Raw genomic sequence first — 25,374 nt, 5'->3', positions numbered from 1 at the left:
TAACACCTGAATCAGGACCTTGGCACTAAATTGGTGAGTGACGAGCGGAGCTTGCTCCAGGTCTGCTCAGTTCAGGATTCTTTAGCAGTCACTGCAGCCTAAGTATTGATCGCCACAAAATAATACGTTTTTAAAAAAGAATATTCCTGTGGAGCCAGGAGGAGCATTCTTGAGGGTCGCTGCCAGCCCCCCTCCCGTTGTCCTCCATCCTCCTCCTGGGACTTACGTGAGGATTGCTGCTGGCCACCCTCCCGTAGTCCTCCATCCTCCTCCTGGGATTTACGTGAGGACCGCTGCCGGTGAGGCGGTTGGACCAAAATTGGATCGCTGGCAATTAGCCAAATTATTGACATGAGGCCCGGGGACCAATTTTGGGTGAGCCTCAGGCCTCCCTCAGTGTGCACCATCAGTTATGCCCCCGAGAAAGGGGCCATAACTATTTATTACCCTGAAATGCACAACACTGCTTCACCATTCATGGCACTCTTTTTTTCCAAACCTTTCTGTCAGTTTTCTCTCTTCCCATCCACCTTTTGTTGATTTCCCTGGGTGCTGAGGACCCTCCCAATACATCACGCAGGTGATCATTCTTCAGGAGATGAACCATAACACCATAAAAGTTAAGAGCAGGAGTAGGCCATTCGGCCCCTCGAGCCTGCTCTGCCATTTAATGAGATCATGGCTGATCTGATTTTTACCTCAACTCCAATTTCCTGCCCTTTCCCCATATCCTTTGACTCCCTTGCTGATCAAACATTTGTCTAACTCAGCCTTGAATGTATTCAATGACTCAGCTTCCACAGCTTTTTGGGGTAAAGAATTCCAAAGATTTATGACCCTCTGGGAGAAGAAATTCCTCCTCATTTCCGTCTTAAATGGGCGACCCCGTATTCTGAGACTATGCCCCCGAGTTTTAGATTCCCCCACGAGGGGTAACATCCTCTCAGCATCTACCCTATCGAGTCCCCTCAGAATCTTGTATGTTTCAATAAGATCTCTCATTCTTCTAAACTCCAATGAGTATAGACTTAATCTGTTCAATCTTTCCTCATAAGACAACCCTTCCATGCCTGGAATCAACCTAGTGAACCTTCTCTGAACTGCCTCCAATGCAAATATGTCCTTCCTTAAATAAGGGCACCAGAACTCTACGCAGTACTCCAGGTGTGGTCTCACCAGCACTCTGTACAGCTGTAGCATGACTTCCCTGCTTATATACTCCATCCCCCTAGAAATAAAGGCCAATATTCAGTTTGCCTTCCGGATTACCTGCTGCACCTGTATGTTGACTTTTTCTGTTTCATGTACAAGGACACCCAGATCCCTCTGTACTGCAGCATTTCATAGTATTTCTCCATTCAAATAATATTTTGCTTTTTTATTTTTCCTCCCAAAGTGGATGACTTCACATTTTCCCACATTATATTCCATCTGCCAAATTTTTGCCCATTCGCTTAACCTGTCAATATCCCTTTGCAGACACTTTGTGTTCTCATCGCAACTTGCTTTTCCACCTACCTTTGTATCATCAGCAAATTTGGCCACAAGACAATCTGTTCCTTCATCCAAGTCATTGACATATATTGTAAGTAGTTGAGGCCCCAGCACTGATCCCTGCGGCATCCCACTAGTTACAGATTGCCATTTTGAAAATGACCCTTTTATCCCGACTCTTTGTTTTCTGTTAGTTAGCCAATCCTCTATCCATGCCAGTATATTACCCCCAACACCATGAGCTCTTATCTTGTGCAGTAATCTTTTATGTGGCACCTTATCGAATGCCTTTTAGAAATCCAAATATACTGCATCCATTGGTTCCCCTTTATCCACCCTGCCCATTACTTCCTCAAAGAACTCTAATAAATTTGTCAGATATGATTTCCCCTTCATAAAACCATGTTGACTCTCTTTGATTGTATTATGAGTCTCCAACTGTCCTGCTACTACTTCCTTAATAATGGATTCTAGCATTTTCCCAATGACAGATGTTAGGCTAACTGGTTTATAGTTACCTGCTTTCTGTCTCACTCCCTTCTTGAATAGGGGTGTTATGTTTGCGGTTTTCCAATCCGCTGGGACCTTTCCAGAATCTAGTGAATTCTGGAAGATTACAACCAATGCATCCACTATCTCTGTAGCCACTTCCTTTAAGACCCTCGGATGCAAGCAATCAGGTCCAGGGGACTTGTCAGCCTTTAGACCCATTAGTACTTTTTCTCTAGTGATAGTGATTGTTTTTAGTTCCTCCCTCCCCTTTGCCCCTTGATTTTCTACTATTGTTGGTATGTTATTAGTGTTTTCTACTGTGAAGACAGATACAAAATATCTGTTCAATTCCTCTGCCATTTCTTTGTTTTCCATTATTATTTCCCCAGTCTCATCCTCTAAGGGACCAATGTTTACTTTACAATGAAGACGTGGAGTTTCCATTAGGTGCGCAATCGGCAAAATGCGCTTAGACTATGCCAGTTTTTCCGAGGTAAAGTTATGATGAAGTTTCCGTGCAAATGCATGAGCTAAAGCCCAAACATAGAATCTCCCACGAATCAGCGCAATCAAGCTGCGTAATCGAACGTGATCGATTCTTGACAGGAACAGGGCCAATGGGACCTCCAAGTGCTGTGTGGGGTCATAGAAAAAGCAAGCAATTTTTTTTTCCTTCAGAGTGAGGCTGAAGATCTCAAGGTAAGACACTTACAACAGACTGCTGGTCACTGTGTCTTCAATTAACCAATTACTGCAGCCGAGCAGGACACACCTGTGTGACTTCAATGGCCTGCTGCTCATAGGTCTTTGATGTACCATGGGCAAATCAACTGACTGAATTGAAACTAATTTCAACAGAATTTAAAGTAATTGCGGCAGCAGCAGGTGAAACAGACCTGGGTCAGGCTTCAATTGACTGCTGGTTGCTGCTGGTACAGGTGATTAACACTGGATTCATGTGACCACGGGTGCCTGCACGCCCGAGTTTCTGAGCACAATGTGATGAGCACAATGTGATGAACACCCCCCGAACGGGCACAATCGGCGAAAGCTCACCATTCTGACTTGGGGGCGTGGCCAGTTTTGTGGCCGGGGACAGCTTTGGGTGAATGGTCTTTTGTTCCTGCATAAAACATCGCGGATACTTCAACATGACATGGTTATGGGCGCAATTTACTTGCGCTTAAAAGTCCGCGATCTTTAGCACTGTTTCATTTGATTCTGCCCAGATTATGCTGATATGTAGGCGGAAATCATGCAGAAACTCCAGGTCAAGGAAATGCACAGCAGGTCAGTAAGCATCTGTGAAGAGAAAAGACAGGTTAATGTTTTGGATATATTACGAGCTTGCCTCAGCCGTTGGCCAGAAATTCTGACAGACAGAAATAACAGCTGGGATTTCGGATAACTGGCTCCTGCCCAAATTTCTACCTCCACAAACCTGGATTACAGCACTTTTATGCCAGAACAGCTGAGGAAATTCTAAGCCTGAGTGTTAGTGGGTTATTTGACCAGGAGCCAAACTCAATCCTGTCCTCACCCAATAGACATGCACCCATCACTTCCAGCAGGGGTAATGGAGCACAAACCAAAGATTGAATATGGGACCTTCCTACTAAGACCCTTCTTAAAACCTCCCTATTTGACCAGGCTCTTGGTCACTTGTCCTAATGCCTCATTCTTTGGCTCGGTGTCAATTTATGTCTGATTTACACTCCTGCGAAGCGCCTTGGGACGTTTTACTATGTTAAAGGCGGTATATAAATGCGAGTTGTTGTTGTTGTTGTTGTTGTTGTTGTCTAAATGGCTCAGTTGCTCAATGCCTTACCCGCTCTCGAACTAACCATTAGGAGGCACCGTAAGTGTGGTGCGCGTTGCTCAAGGCAAACATCCTCATCCATACTCAGCATCTTCCCAGTCTGTCCTGCTGAGACCTGGAACTTACTGTGTGGAGAATTACAGGAATGGGTCTGTGCCTTACCACTGCATGGGCCAGTGAACCGCTACATTGTACAGTCAGGATCACCCTTGACCCTATAAGTGTTACACACTAATGTAGACATGACCCTACCATTACCTATAGTTTTAAAATATTCATGCAAAGAAGCCAATTTGTCAACCGAAAGAAAAATCAAGACGATCTAATGGGAACACATTCCGGGTTTAAGATATTGTGCTACAGAGAAATCAGCAACGGCTTCTCCTTTCTGGTGTTGACAGTGAGAGCAAACCACAAAGGAGTTATTCATGCACCAGAATGTTCTATGAAGCTGATGCGTTTTGCCTCAAAAGCATGACCACTATGTTGCAGCATTTGTGCAGTGGTGGCAGGTGAAAGGGCAAGTATGCAGAAGGGTTGTTGCGAAATGTAAAATTGTGCTGAATTATGAAGTTGCAGAGATCGCGGCAATAATCCAGCACTGTATTTAAGCCAATTTTGAAACAGAAAAATATTAAAAAGTCCTTTGATAGAAGGAAGCTGCTGGGAATATGAATACCTGTGCATGCCTGAGCTGCACTTTGAGCAAGAATACAAAACATTTAGCCTGAAAACACAGAGATAAACTGCACTGAATCAGTTCTGAGCTAAACCTACTCAAAAATTCCAAAGAGTGGCACGTGCTCACCGCTGACTTCTACCATCCTTAGAATTCTCTCTTTAAGCAAAGACATTTAGCTCACCATGTTTAGTCAACAAGTCCTTTTAAAAAAAATATACAGGGCAATTATTGAAACATTCATCTTGAAACAGCATCGAAACTCTCACCTCCCTCATTGTGTTGGTGCCAGGTACGTGCATTGGATGCTAGTCGCCGTACAGCCCATGGGTTTCAGTCAGGATCGTAACCCTGGCACATTGTCTCCGAGTGTTAAATGAAAACAGTACGTGTTGAGTTTTTATTTATGGAGCACGAATTTATTTATGAAGCCAGGCGTTGGAACTTTGATGTTTGGCAGTAATGGTGCAAAAAATGTACAACTGCGACTCGTAATCCTTGTACTTTCATGTTGAGTTTCACAGTGTGTAAGATTTAATATAAACCAGCAGAGAAGGCAAGAAATGTCACCATGAATACAAATCAAATGGAACTAATCAGATCAGTGTGTGAGAGTACAGCAGGTAACTCCACCATTCCGCCAAGTCTTAGAACAGCAAGGTTTAAATCCTACATGAATTTCTTCCCATTCATTTCTGTGGTACTGAATTTCTCATAACAACAAGCCATTGGCCCCTATAAACCTGTTTTTCTATTGTTCCTTTACACCCAGTGGTCCAACTATAACTGGGTTGCAGAGGAGCAAACAGCTGCTGCTTCAGCTCCACACCTCCAACTGATCGAGCCACTGCTGAATGAGTATGGTGTAATTTATCCTCCCATTGTGTCAATCGTGGCTCAGTTGGTGGCACTCTCTCCTCTGAGTCAGAAGTTTGTGGGCTCAAGTCCCACTCCAGAGATTTGAGCACAAAATTCTAGGCTGACACTCCAGCGCAGTACTGAGGGAGGGCTGCAAAATCGGAGGTGCAGTCTTTCGGGTGAGATGTTAAACCGAGGCCCCTTCTGCCCTCTCAGGTGGACTTAAAAGATTTCATAGCACTATTGGAAGAAGAGCAGGAGACTTCTCCCTGGTCTCCTGGCCAATATTAATCCCTTAACCAACATCACTAAAACAGATTAGCTGGTTATTCTCACATTATATCATTGCTGTTTGTGGTACCTTGCTGTGTGCAAATTAGCTGCAGTGATTACACTTCAATAGTACTTCATTGGCTGTAAAGCACTTTGGGACAACCTGAGGTCATGAAAGATGCTGTATAAATGCAAGTTCTTTCTTTCTTCTTGTTATGTTGAAGCATTGACTCCTTGCTTTGGTACAGACACCAGCTGGCTAGCATTCAGTACCTCACTCAAATGGCCATTATTCATGAGTGGCTCTAGACAGTGAGTATCAGCAGGCTATTTGATAACGAAGGACATTACAGTTGAGCCTGAGTTGAACCTTCACCCAATGTCCATACATACACAATTCCAGTAACGGTCATTGAATAACAATCAGGAGCAGGAACACTGGCTGATTTTCCTCCTCCCTAGATACAGGAATGTCGATGTATCTATCCCCGCCCCAGCTGAGATCAGCTAATTCAGCACAAACTGGGAATCGAACCTATGACCTCCACAAGTTACACTCAATCAGAGGAGCCACCCATGTCAATTTTAATAATTGAGTCAGTATGCAGCCAGGTGGATGGCTTTCGCAGAATTTCATATTTCTTGATTGAAGTATGACATCCCACTGTGCTCCTAAAATGGATTCCTCACTAGATCGGGCTAGACCTCCAACAACAATGGCCATCATCCAACGATGCCTTCTTAATGAAGGAAAGGTACAAAAGGTTCAGCCCTGAGACAGGCGGAGCACAAAACAGAAGAAATATACTCTTAAAAAAGATAAAGAACAGAAAGCATACCTGGGAATAAACAGCCAATTTTGAAATACTTCTGTAATGGGCTTTCAGCAGACATATAGCCAAACACATAAATATAATCAAGGCATTTACCAAAGTGAAGGTATACTTCAAACGTGATTTGAATTATGTTGCACCCTCCTCCCTTGCCTTCTTTCACCTGTCTTGACTCTGCACCTTATCAAAGAAATAAAACACTGCAGTATGCACTTCAACCTGATCCAGACATTATTACATTTGTACATAGGCTTTTCCTCAGACAAACGACAGCAAAGTGGATGTGGCTTGGCCTAATGATTGCATTCATTTAGTGCAAATAGAGATGCGCTTAATGTCTTTGTAAGTATTCGAGTGCAAAGAACTGCACAAAACAATATTAGCGATTGCAAAATGTGTGTTGAAATACATTTGCATCATCATGATATGGGAGATGAAAATGAAATAAGGAAATCAACGGCAAAGGCCATGTTTTGCCTCTGTGTCCACAACTGCCACCTTTTATAGGGGCTGCCCAGCTAAAATAGTCCGAATGTGGCACAGCAAACCTGAAGCTGCTTCATTCACACTACTTTTGGTTCTCGGTACAATTCAGATCTCACATAATATGTAATATATAACAACTATTTGCTTTTATGTAGGGCCTTTAATACAAAGAACATCCGCGAGCACTTCACGGGTAAGCGCAACGTAAACATACCTGGAAGGGAGAGATTAGGAGGGGTGACCAAAAGCTTGGTCAAAAAGATTGGCTTTGAGGTAGAGAGGTTTTGGCAGGAATCCAGGCATTTGAAAGCTCTTTCACCAATGGTGAAGCTAAGGGAGGAAGATTCATATATAGCCAGACTCAGAGGATTGGAATATTCAGGAGTGGTGACATAAGACTGGGGAAATTGCAGAAAAATCCATGGAAGGATTTAAAGACGATGGTGAGGATTTTAAATTTAATGCATTGGGGACAGGGAGCCAACATAGATGAGTGAGCATGAGGGCGATGAGTAAGTGGGACTTAGTGTATGACAGGATGCGTGGCAGCAGCGTTCTGCACAACATGGAGTTTATGGAGGTTGGAAGATGGGAAGACAGTATGGAGATCATTGGAGAAGTCAAGTCGGGACTCAATGATGGCATGTTTGAGAGTTTCAGCAGTGAAGGGGTAGAGATAGGGATGGAGGAGGGCAATGTTGCAGAGGTGGAATTTAGGAGTCTTGGATATGGGGACTGAAACTAACGTTGGGATCAAGCAAGACGTCAAGGTTGTGAATGGTCTGATTGAACCTGAAACAGCAGTCTGCTAGATCGGCATCCCATAAATTGGCTTAAACATACACTCCCTCCACCACCGGCACACCGTGGCTGCACAGTGTACCATCTACAGGATGGACTGCAGATACCCGCCAAGGTTTCTTCAGCAGCACCTCCCATACCTGTGACCTCCACCACCTAGAAGGACACGGGCAGCAGGTACATGGGAACATCCCAACTTGGAAATATACCGCTGTTCCTTCATCGTCGCTGAGTCAAAATCCTGGAACTCCCTACCTAACAGCATTGTTGGAGCACCTTCACCACAAGGACTGGCAGTGTTTCAAGAAGAAGGCCTACCGCCACCTTCTCAAGGGCAACTAGGGATGGGCAATAAATGCCGGCTTTCCTAGTGACGCCCATATTCCGAGAATGAAATGAAATAAAGGCAGTGGCTTTGATGGGGGCAGAATTGGTGGCAAGGGAGTGGTATTTGTGGCAGATGCTAAAGACAATGTCTTCAGTGTTCCCGATGTTACGACTCATCCAATACAAGACCTATGTATTTGAATTTCTTTTTAAGGAGGGAGTCTCACCATTAGTATTTCTTGTAAAATTGAACAGTAGGAAAACACTATTAACATCCTTTAGTTTCATTGCATCAACTTTAGTCTACAGTTTTGTTAGAAACACTAAGTGCCAGTGGCATTCTTGGGTGTACTATTTTGGAAGGATTACTGAGCCTGATGCTATGAAGGAGTTAAATTAATACAGATAATTGATGTTCAGTCATCCCGAGATTGATAAGTGTATCTTCACCAATCTGTGTGCAATTTGTAGCAAAGTCACAAATGTGAGTTTAAATTTTGTCACAATTAAGTAAAGAAGCACTCACTAATTGAACACTTCAAAAATTAACTAAAATAGACAAATGTAAGGAATCTTACAACACCAGGTTATAGTCCAACAAATTTATTTTAAAATCACAAGCTTTCGGAGATTATCTCCTTCGTCAGATGAATGAATGAAAAGGTTCTCAAATCGCATATCTTATACGATGTTGGGACAGCATCACACCAATCAAAAGGTGTCGTTGTTATTCAAACAGGCCAGTCACGGAGAACAGCACGTCCCAGTACACTCGATATACATTGTGTCTTTTACACAGGCAGGCAGAAAGAAACTCAAAATGGCAGAGAGAGAGAGAGAGAGAGAGAGAATTTTAAAAAACATATAAATTTTTTCCCCCTTTTTGCTGGTGGGGTTACGTGTAGCGTGACATGAACCCAAGATCCCGGTTGAGGCCGTCCTCATGGGTGCGGAACTTGGCTATCAACTTCTGCTCGACGATTTTGCGTTGTCGTGTGTCTCGAAGGCCGCCTTGGAGAACGCTTACCCGAAGATCGGTGGCTGAATGTCCTTGACTGCTAAAGTGTTCCCCGACTGGGAGGGAACCCTCCTGTTTGGCGATTGTTGCGCGGTGTCCGTTCATCCGTTGTCGCAGCGTCTGCGTGGTCTCGCCAATCTACCATGATCTGGGGCATCCTTTCCTGCAACGTATGAGGTAAACAACGTTGGCCGAGTCACAGGAGTATGAACCATGTACCTGGTGGGTGGTGTCCTCTCGTGTGATGGTGGTATCCGTGTCGATGATCTGGCAAGTCTTGCAGAGGTTGCCGTGGCAGGGTTGTGTGGTGTCGTGGACGCTGTTCTCCTGAAAACTGGGTAACTTGCTGCGAACGATGGTCTGTTTGAGGTTGGGTGGCTGTTTAAAGGCGAGCAGTGGAGGCGTGGGGATGGCCTTAGCGAGGTGTTCGTCGTCATCGATGACATGTTGAAGGCTGCGGAGAACATGGTGTAGTTTCTCCGCTCCAGGGAAGTACTGGACGACGAAGGGTACCCTGTTGGTTGCGTCCCGTGTTTGTCTTCTGAGGAGGTCTATGCGATTCTTCGCTGTGGCCCGTCGGAACTGTCGATCGACAAGTCGAGCGTCATATCCCGTTCTTACGAGGGCGTCTTTCAGCGTCTGTAGGTGTCCATCGCGTTCCTCCTCGTCTGAGCAGATCCTGTGTATTCGTAGGGCCTGTCCATAGGGGATGGCCTCTTTGACGTGGTTGGGGTGGAAGCTGGAAAAGTGGAGCATCGTGAGGTTGTCCGTGGGCTTGCGGTAGAGTGAGGTGCTGAGGTGCCCGTCTTTGATGGAGATTTGTGTGTCCAAGAAAGAAACCGATTCTGAGGAGTAGTCCATGGTGAGCTTGATGGTGGGATGGAACTTGTTGATGTTATCGTGTAGTCTCTTCAGTGATTCTTCGCCGTGGGTCCATAGGAAGAAAATGTCGTCGATGTATCTGGTGTATAGCGTTGGTTGGAGGTCCTGTGCAGTGAAGAAGTCGTGCTCGAACTTGTGCATGAAAATGTTGGCGTATTGGGGTGCGAATTTGGTCCCCATGGCTGTTCCGTGTGTTTGGGTAAAGAACTGGTTATTGAAGGTGAAGACATTGTGATCCAGGATGAAGCGGATGAGTTGTAGGATGGCGTCTGGAGATTGGCTGTTGTTGGTGTTGAGTACTGAGGCTGTTGCAGCGATGCCGTCATCGTGGGGGATACTGGTGTATAGTGCCGAGACGTCCATCGTGGTGAGAAGTGTTCCTGGTTCAACTGGTCCGTGGGTGCTGAGTTTTTGTAGGAAGTCTGTAGTGTCGCGACAGAAGCTGGGGGTTCCCTGTACGATGGGTTTCAGGATGCCCTCGACGTATCCAGAGAGGTTATCATACAGGGTTCCGTTGCCTGATACGATAGGACGTCCGGGTGTGTTGGCTTTGTGTATCTTTGGGAGGCAGTAGAAGTCTCCCACGCGGGGAGTACGTGGGATGAGAGTGCGTAGGATGCTTTGAAGGTCTGGATCGAAGGTCTTGATCAGTTTGTTGAGCTGGTGGGTGTGTTCTTTGGTCGGATCTGCGGGTAACCGTCTGTAGTGTTCCTGGTTGTCCAGTTGTCGGTAGACAAAACAAAGGGATTCACTAATTTCTAAAAGAGGTGTTGGTGGGAGACTCCTTCAAAAAGGCACCACAGTCTATATTCCAGGGAGCAATGACTGAAACACTAATTGCTATTTCGGCAGAATATTGAGTGGTTACCAAATACAAGGTAACATAAGTGCAGAGTTCTACATGAGTGGAGAGGTGCTTAGAAATTTTCATATATAATATGTGAAACAGTTTCAAATTAAGGATAATAAAAGGAAATGGGAAATTCAGGCAATTTTACTTCCAGTGAAAGGGTAATAAACATGCCAGCAAGGGTGGTGGAACAAGAAACTATGATGGGGTTGAAAAGGGCAGTCCTTGCCAGCAAATAGGGTTTGGGTTTCATTAAATTTAGAATTGGACCTAGGTAAATCTTGTGGGATATGAAGTGTAGGCTGGATAGACTGAGGATGTACACCTGAAAACTGTTATCATGTAAATTTACTGCACATGGCATGACTGGTTCTTCAAAAGAGACTGATGTGTTTTATTAACATTGAGAAACATGATAGAAATATCAAAGTGAATGAATAAGAAGTTCATTACACACACTGTAGCTCACGTGTGAGACATGTTAACCGATGCAGTTAATTAGATGAGTACACATTTCATCTATCAGTGCAAGTAGAATAGATGCTATTGTAATATTCCATTAGAACAAGTCCAAAACTTAGATCAAATGTTGAATACTTATGAATTCACTTTGATATTTCTATCGTGTTTCCAATGGATGATAAAATACATTAGTCTCTTATGATTATTCCAATTTCCTGAGATGTGGTTGCAAAATCTGGTATAATTGTTTTTATCATTGATCTCACCAACTCTTTTAATGTGTGCATGAGGCACTAAACACAGATGTACCTCGTACATTTTACTGATTTACCTAATTCATCTATAATTATTTTGTATGTTTTTTCTGTTAACTTAGCTCTCCTTTCCTCCTCTCTTGAAGGCATTGACTGCTTGCTGGGGCACAGGGCACCCTTCAGGTACATTGCCAAGAGAGTACACATTATTCATGTACAACCCTGGACAGTGAGTGACAGCAGACTATTTTACGATGGAGGGCAACATGGCAACATAGCTGATCCTGATCCTGTCTCCAGCTGATGTCAGTGTAGCGATCAAGAAGAGGAACCGGGGCCAATTTCTCCCTAATGCATAAAATACATTAAAATGCTGTGAGAATGATTCTGTCAAATGGTACAAATTGTACTGCTGACTGTGTCATTTGTCAATGTTCTTTATGGGTGCTTTTCCTGGATCTTATCCTCTATACCCACAAGGTGAAAATGCACCCAAAAAGTATGAAAACAAAAAAAAAGATTTCACAGCGATACAGAGATATAACAGTTGCCCTGATTTAACTTGGTGTACATTATTAATCTCTAAATATCATTTTCACGTTTGGGCAATTTTTTGGAAATTCCTTGTTGGACGATGTCTGGGTATATTCCCATGAGTTCTGCTGCACTGCCAACATTTGTGATTCTCAAAGGGAATCCCGACGCAATATCCAAGTGGAAGTTTCAACATAGCACCAAAAGGATGACTCCTTCAGACTCTCCTCAGCACTGCCTTGAGCTTTCCATTTGGATGCTCTGAAGTAAATCCTTTTGAGAATAGCAAGTTGGCAATGCTGGTGTGACAAAAATGGAATTTGTATCCTGTGAGACGTCTAGATCTTGTATACATATCATTTCAAAGTTGTGATACTGTAAGTTGGACTTTATTGAAAACCTGAAATGGCTGCTCAGAGACATTTGTCTGATTCACAGCTAAAGAACTCTCTTGATCTGATGGGGTCTATTATTTGCATTACTCATGGTGTGATAGTGTCAATGACAATGTAATGTTCAATTATTGTCAGGTGTTAAAAGACGTAGGCTACTATGACAGGGAAGCCGGTAAGCACAAACCGTTTACTTGCTTGCCTGCTGCAAAAAAAAATACTTGAACTTCAAAAGAAAAACATCTCTATAATTAAGGAACCTTCTGACATTCTCCAGTTTCTATCCATCATACCATTATTGGACAGGTGGTTCGAGCACTGTACTCAATACCTACATACCAGAAATGGTGCCTTTTCCAAAGACTTTGCTGAGAAAGGTGAAAGGACTGTGGACTCTTTTAAACAGTCAACACATTTTATATGCAGTGTAAATTGTTGATTGTGCTGAATAGCATCTTACATATGTTATTGGTTCTATTTACAAATAAATCTGAACAGTATTTTGCCCTGTACAAAGTGGTCTAATGGTGGTGATACTTTCCACTGACAAAATTGTAATGGCCATTGTCACATTTTGGGACTTTTGATCATTCTTTTCCTTCAAAGAAAGAATTTTGTGATTGAGTTATGTTTAAATGTTTTGTTGTAAAACAAAGTGGGATCGATTTTCATTCCCTTCGCCTGGCGTTAAAGGGGCGATAACCGCCTCAAAATAGATTTCTCCACTAGAAATGTTAGCTAGAAATGTTAGATAGAAATGCTAGCTAGAAATAGTGATGGAAGCTAGCTAGGCCGCATCAACGCCTGGAAAATCTGACCTGATTCTGTTCCAGTGTTGAATCACTCAGACCCGTTAATGGGTGATTTGTGAGACTTAGAGATATTCATAGAATCATAGAATCATAGAAGTTACAACATGGAAACAGGCCCTTCGGCCCAACATGTCCATGTCGCCCAGTTTATACCACTAAGCTAGTCCCAATTGCCTGCACTTGGCCCATATCCCTCTATACCCATCTTACCCATGTAACTGTCCAAATGCTTTTTAAAAGACAAAATTGTACCCGCCTCTACTACTGCCTCTGGCAGCTCGTTCCAGACACTCACCACTCTTTGAGTGAAAAAATTGCCCCTCTGGACCCTTTTGTATCTCTCCCCTCTCACCTTAAATCTATGCCCCCTCGTTATAGACTCCCCTACCTTTGGGAAAAGATTTTGACTATCGACCTTATCTATGCCCCTCATTATTTTATAGACTTCTATAAGATCACCCCTAAACCTCCTACTCTCCAGGGAAAAAAGTCCCAGTCTGTCTAACCTCTCCCTGTAAGTCAAACCATCAAGTCCCGGCAGCATCCTAGTAAATCTTTTCTGCACTCTTTCTAGTTTAATAATATCCTTTCTATAATAGAGTGACTAGAACTGTACACAGTACTCCAAGTGTGGCCTCACCAATGCCCTGCACAACTTCAACAAGACATCCCAACTCCTGCATTCAATGTTCTGACCAATGAAACCAAGCATGCCGAATGCCTTCTTCACCACCCTATCCACCTGTGACTCCACTTTCAAGGAGCTATGAATCTGCACTCCTAGATCTCTTTGTTCTATAACTCTCCCCAACGCCCTACCATTAACGGAGTAGGTCCTGGCCCGATTCGATCTACCAAAATGCATCACCTCACATTTATCTAAATTAAACTCCATCTGCCATTCATCGGCCCACTGGCCCAATTGATCAAGATCCCGTTGCAATCCTAGATAACCTTCTTCACTGTCCACAATGCCACCAATCTTGGTGTCATCTGCAAACTTACTAACCATGCCTCCTAAATTCTCATCCAAATCACTAATATAAATAACAAATAACAGCGGACCCAGCACCGATCCCTGAGGCACACCGCTGGACACAGGCATCCAGTTTGAAAAACAACCCTCTACAACCACCCTCTGTCTTCTGTCGTCAAGCCAATTTTGTATCCAATTGGCTACCTCACCTTGGATCCCATGAGATTTAACCTTATGTAACAACCTACCATGCGGTACCTTGTCAAATGCTTTGCTGAAGTCCATGTAGACCACGTCTACTGCACAGCCCTCATCTATCTTCTTGGTTACCCCTTCAAAAAACTCAATCAAATTCGTGAGACATGATTTTCCTCTCACAAAACCATGCTGACTGTTCCTAATTAGTCCCTGCCTCTCCAAATGCCTGTAGATCCTGTCCCTCAGAATACCCTCTAACAACTTACCCACTACAGATGTCAGGCTCACTGGTCTGTAGTTCCCAGGCTTTTCCCTGCCGTCCTTCTTAAACAAAGGCACAACATTTGCTACCCTCCAATCTTCAGGCACCTCACCTGTAGCGGTGGATGATTCAAATATCTCTGCTAAGGGACCCGCAATTTCCTCCCTAACCTCCCATAACGTCCTGGGATACATTTCATCAGGTCCCGGAGATTTATCTACCTTGATGCGCGTTAAGACTTCCAGCACCTCCCTCTCTGTAATATGTACACTCCTCAAGACATCACTATTTATTTCCCCAAGTTCCCTAACATCCATGCCTTTCTCAACCGTAAATACCGATGTGAAATATTCATTCAGGATCTCACCCATTTCTTGTGGTTCCGCACATAGATGACCTTGTTGATCCTTAAGAGGCCCTACTCTCTCCCTAGTTACCCTTTTGCCCTTTATGTATTTGTAGAAGCTCTTTGGATTCACCTTTGCCTGATCTGCCAAAGCAATCTCATATCCCCTTTTTGCCCTCCTGATTTCTCTCTTAACTCTACTCCGGCAATCTCTATACTCTTTAAGGGATCCACTTGATCCCAGCTGCCTATGCATGTCATATGCCTCCTTCTTATTTTTGACTAGTGCCTCAATCTCCCGAGTCATCCAAGGTTCCCTACTTCTACCAGCCTTGCCCTTCACTTTATAAGGAATGTGCTTACCCTGAACCCTGGTTAACACACTTTTGAAAGCCTCCCACTTACCAGACGTCCCTTTGCCTGCCAACAGACTCTCCCAATCAACTTCTGAAAGTTCCTGTCTAATACCATCAAAATTGGCCTTTCCCCAATTTAGAATTTTAACTTTTGAGCCAGACCTATCCTTCTCCATAGCTATCTTAAAACTAATGGAATTATGATCACTGGTCCCAAAGTGATCCCTCACTAACACTTCTGTCACCTGCCCTTCCTTATTTCCCAAGAGGAGGTCAAGTTTTGCCCCCTCTCTAGTCGGGCCATCCACATACTGAATGAGAAATTCCTCCTGAATACACTCAACAAATTTCTCTCCATCCAAGCCCCTAATGCTATGGCTGTCCCAGTCAATGTTGGGAAAGTTAAAGTCCCCTACTATTACCACCCTATTTTTCTTGCAGCTGTCTGTAATCTCCTTACATATTTGCTCCTCAATTTCCCGTTGACTATTTGGGGGTCTGTAGTACAATCCTATCAAAGTGATCTCTCCCTTCTTATTTTTCAGTTCTACCCATATAGACTCAGTGGGCGAACCCTCGGATATATCCCCTCTCACTACTGCCGTGATGTTCTCCCTAATCAAGAACGCAACTCCCCCTCCTCTCTTACCTCCTGCTCTATCTTTCCTATAGCATCTGTACCCTGGAACATTGAGCTGCCAGTCCTGCCCCTCCCTTATCCATGTTTCAGTAATAGCTATAACATCCCAGTCCCATGTACCCATCCATGCCCTGAGTTCATCTGCCTTGCCCATCAGACTTCTTGCATTGAAATAAATGCAGTTTAATCTAGACTTCCCTTGGTCTTTGCCCTGCTTTCTCAGACCATCTGTCCGGTCATGTTCTGTACACTCTCCCTTACTGCCTTTTGTTTCTGTCACCACTTTATTTCCCACTGACTTCCTGCATCGGTTCCCATCCCCCTGCCACATTAGTTTAAACCCTCCCCAACAGCACTGGCAAACACTCCCCCTAGGACATTGGTTCCAGTCCTGCCCAGATGCAGACTGTCCAATTTGTACTGGTCCCACCTCCCCCAGAACCGGTTCCAATGTCCCAGGAATTTGAATCCCTCCCTCTTGCACCATCTCTCAAGCCACGTATTCATCTTAGCTATCCTGTCATTCCTACTCTGACTAGCCCGTGGCACTGGTAGCAATCCTGAGATTACTACCTTTGAAGTCCTACTCTTTAGTTTAACTCCTAACTCCCTAAATTCAGCTTGTAGGACCTCATCCTGTTTTTTACCTATATCGTTGGTGCCTATATGCACCACGACAACTGGCTGTTCACCCTCCCCCTCCAGAATGTCCTGCAGCCGCTCCGAGACATCCTTGACCCTTGCACCAGGGAGGCAACATACCATCCTGGAGTCTCGGTTGCGTCCGCAGAAACGCCTGTCTATTCCCCTTACAATCGAGTCCCCTATCACTATAGCTCTGCCACTCTTTTTCCTGCCCTCCTGTGCAGCAGAGCCAGCCACGGTGCCATGAACCTGGCCGCTGCCACCTTCCCCTGGTGAGCCATCTCCCCCAACAGTATCCTGTTTTGGAGGGAGATGACCGCAGGGGACCCCTGCACTGCCTTCCTACTCTTCCTCTGTCTGTTGGTCATCCATTCACTATCTCCCTCAGTAATTTTTATCTGTGGTGTGACCAACTCACTGAACGTGCTATCCACGACTTTCTCAGCATTGGCCCAGATATTGCTGGAAAAATACCGGTGAGTTTGCAACGCACGCCATTGTTAGTGAATAAGAAACCCAGCAATTGAGTTGCGAATCGCCACAAATCGCTGGACAATTTGTCATTAGTCTCGTGAAAATGGGAGCTCACCGTCAATCTCCCCATGGGTGTCAAGAAATTGCTGGATTTGTGCTGTAAATGCGAATAAGTCTTGCCACTGACATTTAGGGCTGGCATTTCATGTCGTAAGGTCTCTGTTAATGATGTGATTTGTGGTCCTGACATGAAACTCAACCTTGGAGGATCAGAAAGGGAACAATTGAAGCTGTGCAGCCTCACTCCAGCAGCTAGTAAATTGTTCCAAGAGGTTTTATAATATTAAATTTTACATTTTTTCATTTTTTTTCTTACTTTTCCTTTCTGTCTCTTTTTTCTCTCGCTAATCCTACCTTTCTTTCCCTCCCTCTATTTCTCTTCCTCTACATAATTTGATTTTAATTCACCCTATTTCCTTCTCTGGCATTCCCTCTGTTTCTTTTTCTATCCTTAAATCTCATTGGCTAAGGAGATAGTCTGTTGGTCGCATCGTTTATGCCACATCAAAGGCTACTACACAAAATAAGTGCTCATGGTGTAGGAGCTAACACATTAGCATGGATAAAGGATTGGTTAGCTAACAGGAAACAGAGAGTAGGCATAAATGGGTCATTTTCAGGTTGCAAGATGTAATGAGTGGAGTGCCACAGGGATCAGTGCTTGGGCCTCAACTATTTATAATCTATATCAATGACTTCGATGAAGGGACCGAATGTATGGTTGCTAAATTTGCTGTTGACACAAAGGTAGGTAGGAAAGTAAGTTGTGAAGAGGACATAAGGAGTCTGCAAAGGGACATAGATAGGTTAAGTGAGTGGGCAAAAATTTGGCAGATGGAGTATATATCTTTCAAAGTTCTCTAGATTCAGGAACTGTCCCTCTAGATTGGAAAATTGCACATGTCACTCTGCTTTTTAAGAAAGGAAAGAGAGGGAAACCGGGGAATTATAGACCAGTTAGCCTAGCATCTGTCGTGGGGAAAATGCTGGAGTCTATAATTAAGGATAGAGTGACTGAACACCTCGAGAATTTTCAGTTAATCAGAGAGAGCCAGCATGGATTTGTGAAAGGTAGGTCGTGCCTGACAAACCTGATTGAATTTTTTGAAGAGGTGACTAAAGTAGTGGTCAGGGGAATGTCAATGGACGTTATTTATATGGACTTCCAGAAGGCATTTGATAAGGTCCCACATCAGAGACTGTTAGCTAAGATAGAAGCCCATGGAATCGAGGGAAAAGTACGGACTTGGTTAGGAAGTTGGCTGAGCGAAAGGCGACAGAGAGTAGGGATAATGGGAAGGTACTCACATTGGCAGGATGTGACTAGTGGAGTCCCACAGGGATCTGTCTTGGGGCCTCAATTATTCACAATATTTATTAACGACTTAGATGAAGGCTTAGAAAGTCTCATATCTAAGTTTGCCGATGACACAAACATTGGTGGCATTGTAAGCAGTGTAGATAAAAACATAAAATTACAAAGTGATATTGATAGATTAGGTGAATGGGCAAAACTGTGGCAAATGGAATTCAATGTAGACAAATGTGAGGTCATCCACTTTGGATCAAAAAGGGATAGAACAGGGTACTTTCTAAATGGTAAAAAGTTAAAAACAGTGGATGTCCAAAGGGACTTAGGGGTTCAGGTACATAGATCATTGAAGTGTCATGAACAGGTGCAGAAAATAATCAAGAAGGCTAATGGAATGCTGGCCTTTATATCTAGAGGACGAGAGTACAAGGGGGCAGAAGTTATGCTGCAGCTATACAAAACCCTGGTTAGACCGCACCTGGAGTACTGTGAGCAGTTCTGGGCACCGCACCTTCGGAAGGACTTATTGGCCTTGGAGGGAGTGCAGCGTAGGTTTACTAGAATGATACCCGGACTTCAAGGGTTAAGTTACGAGGAGAGATTACACAAATTGGGGTTGTATTCTCAGGAGTTTCGAAGGTTAAGGGGTGATCTGATCGAGGTTTATAAGATTTAAGGGGAACAGATAGGGTGGATAGAGAGAAACTATTTCCGCTGGTTGGGGATTTTAGGAGTAGGGGTCACAGTCTAAAAATTAGAGCCAGACCTTTCAGGAGCGAGATTAGAAAACATTTCTACACACAAAGGGTGGTAGAAGTTTGGAACTCTCTTCTGCAAACGGCAATTGATACTAGCTCAATTGCTAAATTTAAATCTGAGATAGATAGCTTTTTGGCAACCAAAGGTATTAAGGGATATGGGCCAAAGGCAGGTATATGGAGCTAGATCACAGATCAGCCATGATCTTATCAAATGGTGGAGCAGGCACAAGGGGCTGAATGGCCAACTCCTGTTCCTATGTTCCTATGATGTGGGAAAATGTGAACTTGTCCACTTTGGCAGGAGGAATAGAAAAGCAGGATATTATTTAAATGGAGAGAGATTGCAGAACTCTGAGGTACAGAGGGATCTGAGCGTCCTTGTACATGAATCACAAAATATTAGTATGCAGGTACAGCAAGTGGTTAGGAAGGCAAATGGAATGTCGTCATTTATTGCAAGGGGAATGGAATATAAAAGTAGAGATGTTTTGCTACAGTTATACAGGGCATTGGTGAGACCACATCTAGAATACTGTGTGCAGTTTTGGTCTCCTTATTTAAGAAAGGACATAATTGCTTCGGAGGCAGTTCAGAGAAGGTTCACTCGACTGATTCCTGGGATGAGGAGGTTATCTTATGAGGAAAGGTTGGACAAGTTGGGCCTATATACACTAGAGTTTAGAAGAATGAGAGGTGATCTTATTGAAACATATAAGATCCTGAGGGGACTTGAAGGGGTAGATGCTGAGAGGATGTTTCTCCTTGTGGGAGAGACTAGAACTAGGGGCCACAGTTTAAAAATAAGGGGTCTCCCATCTAGGCAGAGATGAGGAGAAATTTTTTATCTCAGAGGGTTGTGAGTCTGTGGAACTCCCTTCCCCAGAGAGCGGTGGAGGCAGGGCCATTGAATATTTTTAAGGCTGAGTTAGATAGAGTCCTAATTAACAAGGGAGTCAAAGGTTATAGTAGGTAGATGGGAAAGTAGGGTTGAGGTCACAATCAGATCAGCCCTGATCTTATCAAATGGCAGAGCAGGTTCAAGGGGCCGAATGGCCTACTCCTGCTCTTAATTCATATGTTCGTATGTATGTATGTTCGTATGTATGTTCACCAAGGTCACAGATGGCCCGTTGCCCTCGCTGCGCTGTTATCAATTCGCATTTCCAGTAATTTGCGTTGCAAGAATAATACAAAATGAAGGGTGAGGAAAAAAATCGAATTCATGGCACACGCCACCAGATGCCCCACTCCAGTAACTTCTAGGCCTTTATTTCCTTGACTTGCCTTTAGATAAGGTCAATTTTCTTATAATGCATCTCTGGTTGAAACAGGCTCCCCTGACTTTGTATGGACCATTGATGAGCCCACATCTGGAATAATATTTACTAACCTACCTTCAACAAGGACCCTGTTGTATGGCGAAGGTTCAGAGATGAGTGATATGTACAACTTCAGGCTCAGAGTTATGAAGACAGACTCACTATACTGAGGTTGATATTGGAGAAAAGACAATTGAGAAGGGCTGTGATCCGGGTCTTTAAAAGGCTGAAATGATGGATAATATGGATGTAAAATTGAAGTTTGAGTGCAGAAATAAAGCTTCAATCAAAACAATAAATTAGAAGAAATTTCCCCCCTCACAGAATATGGGGAAAAAAGTCCCAGCAACGGCAGCTAAAGGTGTGTTGATTCATTGCTTCATAAAAAGATTGGATAAACATCTGGTTTTGGATTAGATTGAAGGTTTTAGGAATAAGTATAAATAGAGATGATCAAATACTCCATGAATGCTATGCTTCCTGTGGAATGAGACAGGCTGGCCTTGAATAATGGAGTGCAAGTGAAGACAGAGGTTGTGGAGTTTTGTTTGACTAGCTTTGGGGATCACGGAGTAAGTTGAAGATTTTCCTCCTCAGGAGATTTAATAATTTGGATGGAATTCATAAAAGGGCAAACTGAACATGATCTGTGTAAGGAGAAGGCTTGATTGGCCAAATATCCTTTTCCCATTTCATACTTTCCCATATTCTTATGTTTTCTGATTGTTTCTGTGAACATAATTCGACAGCACCTCTGAAACCCGCGACCTCTACCACCTAGAAGGACAAGGGCAGCAGGCACATGGGAACACCACCACCTGCACGTTACCCTCCAAGTCACACACCATCCTGACTTGGAAATATATTACCGTTCCTTCATTGTCGCTGGGTCAAAATCCTGGAATTCCCTACCTAACAGCACTGTGGGAGAACCTTCACCACACGGACTGCGGCGGTTCAAGAAGGCAGCTCACCGCCACCTTCTCAAGGGCAATTAGGGATGGACAATAAATGCTAGACTTGCCAGCGACGCTCATATCCCATGAATAAAATTTTTTAAATGATCTCATAGCACAGGGTGGTTTATTTGCTAATTGTTGAAATAAGAGAATGAGTTGACACAATTGGCTGGGAAATTCCTCAGAGCTGGTCCTGTTCCACTGCCGTAACTTCGCTGGAAGTGCGGCGTAAACCCTGACTACGTGCGTAGAATGAGGTTTCTACCATACCTCCGGCAAAGTTAATGCAACAGACTGGGACCAGCTCTGAGGAGTTTCTAGGTCAATGACTAACTAAAAGTTAATAAATAATATCAACATCAAATAATGACTATTGCTATTTACTTGGTGAAATTTGGCACTAAATTCATCATCAGCGTGGGGTGGCTGAAGGCACGGCTGTCAGTGGTGAGGCAAAGGAATGCATTAGAAGCCAGAGTCAGAGGAATGGAAAATTTTGGGGGTGGAGTGGGGCGGGGGTTGTAGGGCTGAAGGAGGTTACAGAGATAGGCGAGGCCATGAAGGGATTTAGACATGAGGAAGAGAATTTTAAATTGGAGGTATCTAAGATAACAATCTATGTAATTCTGTGATCATCCCCATTTACATGACTTGTCATGTTATTCAATCTGAAATCATTGCCACCTCCCACCAGGATAAAAATAATAGTAAACTCAGCCACATTTCACACAATGATGTTGCCTCTGACAAGTACACCATGAGAGGCAACTTTATAGCCTGGAGGGAGCACTGTCAAGCACACTGAATCACTCCTCAGGAGGTAGTTCCACTCCGTGCCTGCAGAGGCAAAGTGCCACAGGTGGGCAAAGGTAAACAGGTAACACTGGCATCACTTGCCTAAGTCGGCCATTTTAATTCTGACAGTCGATGAGTTGAGGCATTAGCCCACCCACACTGGCCAGAAATGTACTTTTAACTTCGGAGTAACTGCACGGGTACAAGTGATTCTCTTGTTTCTGAATCTGCCTTGTAATATAAACAGAGCAAAAATGCCCCCAAATCAGGAGTCCAACAGAATGACTCGGATCTGCTGGGTTCCAGCCTACACTGGAAGCTCCTATAAGGTCTTGTAAGGGGTGAAACCTTGGTCCACTTCTCACGAGACCAATGACACAAAGGGGGCGGAGCCACGGCAGAGCCTGAGCTGCGAACTACCTTCGTTGGGAGACCCCACATCCCAGATCTCGGTGTTAGATTGGAGGCCAAACCGGAGGGCAGGGAGTGTGAGGGTTCAAGCCCAGGGAAATGGCCTGGATCCCAGGAGAAGAGGTATATTTTCTTTTCAATTTTTAGTATCAGGCTCTTTTAGAAATGGGCTGAAGAGGATGCAATGCCTCAGATGGCAGCAGAGTTTCTGGCAGCTTGGTGCTGGCAGGCACCCGAGATGTCCCATTCTGGTCTGGGCACCCACCAGCTCGATGTCAATGAAATGCCTTGTCACTGACGCCGCATACCCCAGTGGGGTTAGTGCTGGTGGGCACAATTCTGGCATAACTGCTGGGATTGTGGCCCAAGGATTTTCGGACACTATGTATCTATGAAAGATCTGTTTACAATGAACTTTTCCGGTGTGACTAATATTAATCAACCACTGAAGTGACATGGATAGAATTCCTATGTGTGATTCTAGAGACAATAAATGGTCTATTGTTTGTCCTGGGCATGCTATCACAGATATCAGTTAATGAGGCATGGGCTTGCCAAAGCTAACTTTTGTGTTGGGCATTAATAAAAGTATCTGAAGAAGCCTGAATTGTAACACCATCCGTCTGTGTGGAATTAGCAGATCTCTGCCAGGATGGCAATAGGGGTGCTACAAATGGCTTCAATGCCACTGATCTGAAAGTGACCAGTGGTGGCCAACAAATGAGGACAGGATCAGGTTCCGATCTGATGTCCCCATGGTGGAACAGCTTGTTGTCACTCATTGTGTAGGTTCACACAAGAAGATTGCAATTTGAACAAGGGAGCCGAGTGAAATCAGTGTGCGTGGAACTGCATACCAGAAAGGAGTCAACCCCCTCAAAAAAGACGGAGGCAAAGAGAGATTTAAAAATTGTAGTGTGGCTGCAACATTTTGCATTCCATACAACGCTTCTCTCTGTTCGTCGAACCCTCCCCTCTGTCCGTCGAACCCTCCCCTCTGTCCGTCGAACCCTCCCCTCTGTCCATCGAACCCTCCCCTCTGTCCGTGGAGCGCTCCCCTCTGTCCGTCAAACCCTCCCCTCTGTCCGTCAAACCCTCCCCTCTGTCCGTGGAGCGCTCCCCTCTGTCCGTCGAACGCTCCCCTCTGTCCGTGGAGCGCTCCCCTCTGTCCGTGGAGCGCTCCCCTCTGTCCATCGAGCGCTCCCCTCTGTCCCGGGAGCGCTCCCCTCTGTCCCGGGAGCGCTCCCCTCTGTCCCGGGAGCGCTCCCCTCTGTCCCGGGAGCGCTCCCCTCTGTCCCGGGAGCGCTCTTTTCAGAATTGGAATCTGATGCTTCCCACCCAACTTTAATTATCCCCTTTCTAAATCATTTATGGCATTCTAATCAACCTTGAGGCATGCAAGCTGTTGTCTAGTAGAGTCTATGCACATCAACACTGCCTCCCTAGCCCTTCAACTCTGAGCCATAAGTCACTATAAAATCAATCATACAAAAGCAAGTTCTTTCTTTGTTTATATCACCGGCAGAGTTTAAAGTAACATTATTGTAAAAGCAGAGTTCACTTTCTTCCTAACAGGGAGCAATGAAACAGTTCGGATGTCTGAAGTGAGTATTATACCCGGTTCTGCCCTCACAGAGTCTGCCTACAGTGGCAACCAATTCTCCGACTGCCGGTGGGCTGGTCCACCTGCATGCAGCATGTGGCTGAAATCCGGGCACGTGCTGCGTGTGATTTTCGACCATTAAAATTAACAGTTGGAAATTGTGTGCCCGACTATCAGATATGCACTGTTGTTGGAAAAGGGTCCTCACCGGCAATGTGAAGTCAGAAAATGTATCCTGTAGTGTAACCTCATGCCTGTTATGGATACTAAAGTGGTTGGAATACTGCTCTTAAACATAGGAACATAGGAACAGGAGTAGGCCATTCAGCCCCTTGAGCCATTCAATTAGCTAGTTGCCATTCATGGCTGATCTGTATCTCAACTCCATTTTCCTGCCTTTGCCCCATAGCCCATGATATCTTTACCTAACAAAAATCTCCAATTGTCCTATAGCAATTTATCAAAGGTCCTATCAAGACCTCAAAAGTGAAGTCCCTTTTAATGCATATGGACTACTGACCAGATGACTTGTGATTTTTAAAAAAATATTGGGTGGGGAGAGGGAAGGATGGGGACAATCTAATTTATTTTCTGTGAAGGGTTTTTAGTCAACATAGCTTACATAAGAGTAACAACTTTTATAGCTTGGAGACTCACCGAAATAAAGCTTGCATGCAGTGCACAGAATTGGGTTATAAATGAAAGCTTCATCAAAATGTTGGGTTCTGGGTGGTGCAGTGGATTAGACACTGAGGGGAGAGGGGATATTACATTTCTGAGTACGCACTGATGGTGGGGAATCTTGGAAAATCCTGTGTGCACTGCCTGAATTGAAATCAATGGACGGAGAATCGTTTGGCCTTCAGCCCATGGTTTTCTGATGCGCATTGGCAGCAGAGGTGAGGTTCCCTCCAACCAACATGTACTCAGAAAGTTAACCCTTTTTCAACCCATGCTTGCTGCATTTGGAGCTCCATTCTAATAGACAAAG

The sequence above is a fragment of the Heptranchias perlo genome, chromosome 5, assembly GCF_035084215.1.
Source record: "Heptranchias perlo isolate sHepPer1 chromosome 5, sHepPer1.hap1, whole genome shotgun sequence".
Classification (NCBI taxonomy): Eukaryota; Metazoa; Chordata; class Chondrichthyes; order Hexanchiformes; family Hexanchidae; genus Heptranchias; species Heptranchias perlo.
The sequence above is the reverse complement of the archived record's forward strand: the minus strand, read 5'-3'. Positions refer to the sequence as shown.